The following is a 2,104-nucleotide window of genomic DNA, read 5'->3' on the forward strand; positions in this document are numbered from 1 at the left end:
AGTTCTGAGAGGCTTAACTAAGGTCAGCAGTTCTAAATTAAAACCTTCACCAATCTCTGTAACTTGCAGGCATGTGTGTGTATGTGTGTGTGCACGCGCATACTCAGTCCTGTCCAGCTCCTTGTGACCCCATGGACTGTAGCCTGCCAGGCTCCTCTGCTGATGGAATTTTCCAGACAAGAATACTGGAATGGGTTGCTATTTCCTACTCCAGAGGATCTTCCTGAGCCAAGAGATCAAACCTGCATCTTGGGCATCTTCTGCACTAGCAGGCAGATTCTTTACCACTGAGCCGCGTGGGAAGCCCAAAAGTATGGAGATGCTGGGGATTGAACCCGGGGCCTCATACATGCAAAGCATGTGCTCTACCACTGAGCTACACCCCCTGACCAACTTTTAGCACAGTGAATTTCCATATGGTGAATACAGCCAGGAATCATGCTGCATATACCAATCCTTCCAGTTACCCTACTGTTGGTTTTTCTGGCAGTCAAGGGTTCCTAAATTTCTCTAGTGAAATTAACAAAGGAAAATATCCAGGATTTTTAGACTCTATTGTTACTTGCCTAGACTTCCAGTCACTGCTATTTGCTTTTTGCTGGTTGTACTTTTAATTCCCAAAGATGATGCTGTGAAAGTGCTGCACTCAATATGCCAACAAATTTGGAAAACTCAGCAGTGGCCACAGGACTGGAAAAGGTCAGTTTTCATTCCAATCCCAAAGAAAGGCAATGCCAAAGAATGATCAAACTACCGCACAATTGCACTCATCTCACATGCTAGTAAAGTAATACTCAAAATTCTCCAAGCCAGGCTTCAGCAATACGTGAACCGTGAACTGCCTGATGTTCAAGCTGGTTTTAGAAAAGGCAGAGGAACCAGAGATCAAATTGCCAACATCTGCTGGATCATGGAAAAAGCAAGAGCGTTCCAGAAAAACATCTATTTCTGCTTTATTGACTATGCCAAAGCCTTTGACTGTGTGGATCACAATCAACTGTGGAAAATTCTGAGAGAGAAGGGAATACCAGACCACCTAACCTGCCTCTTGAGAAATCTGTATGCAGGTCAGGAAGCAACAGTTAGAACTGGACATGGAACAACAGACTGGTTCCAAATAGGAAAAGGAGTGCGTCAAGGCTGTATATTATCACCCTGCTTATTTAACTTATATGCAGAGTACATCGTGAGAAATGCTGGACTGGAAGAAACACAAGCTGGAATCAAGATTGCTGGGAGAAATATCAATAACCTCAGATATGCAGATGACACCACCCTTATGGCAGAAAGTGAAGAGGAACTAAAAAGCCTCTTGATGCAAGTGAAAGAGGAGAGTGAAAAAGTTGGCTTAAAGCTCAACATTCAGAAAACAAAGATCATGGCATCTGGTCCCATCACTTCATGGGAAATAGATGGGGAAACAGTGGAAACAGTGTCAGACTTTATTTTTGGGGGCTCCAAAATCACTGCAGATGGTGACTGCAGCCATGAATTTAAAAGACGCTTACTCTTTGGAAGAAAAGTTATGACCAACCTAGATAGTATATTCAAAAGCAGAGACATTACTTTGCCAACAAAGGTCCATCTAGTCAAGGCTATGGTTTTTTCAGTAGTCACGTATGGATGTGAGAGCTGGACTGTGAAGAAAGCTGAGCGCTGAAGAATTGATGCATTTGAACTGTGGTGTTGGAGAAGATTCTTGAGAGTCCCTTGGACTGCAAGGAGATCCAACCAGTCCATTCTGAAGGAGATCAGCTCTGGGATTTCTTTGGAGGGAATGATGCTAAAGCTGAAACTCCAGTACTTTGGCCACCTCATGCGAAGAGTTGACTCATTGGAAAAGACTTTGATGCTGGGAGGGATTGGGGGCAGGAGGAGAAGTGGACGACAGAGGATGAGATGGCTGGATGGCATCACTGACTCGATGGACGTGAATCAGTGAACTCCGGGAGTTGGTGATGGACAGGGAGGCCTGGCGTGCTGCGATTCACGGGGTCGCAAAGAAGTCGGACATGACTGAGCGACTGAACTGAACTGAACTGAACTGAACTTATTTTAAAAAAAAAAAAACCAAAAAACTAAGATCATGGTATCTGGTCCCATC

At 44.3% G+C, this 2,104-nt stretch overlaps 1 non-coding gene across 1 annotated transcript; it reads right to left on the reverse strand.

The window, feature by feature from the left end:
• Positions 1 to 314: 314 nt before the first annotated feature.
• On the reverse strand, positions 315 to 386 carry TRNAA-UGC. Its single transcript has one exon. It is a non-coding gene; the product is annotated as a tRNA-Ala (tRNA).
• Positions 387 to 2,104: the final 1,718 nt, after the last annotated feature.

Source organism: Oryx dammah, unplaced genomic scaffold, assembly GCF_014754425.2.
Source record: "Oryx dammah isolate SB20612 unplaced genomic scaffold, SCBI_Odam_1.1 HiC_scaffold_5178, whole genome shotgun sequence".
In the NCBI taxonomy this organism is placed as follows: domain Eukaryota; kingdom Metazoa; phylum Chordata; class Mammalia; order Artiodactyla; family Bovidae; genus Oryx; species Oryx dammah.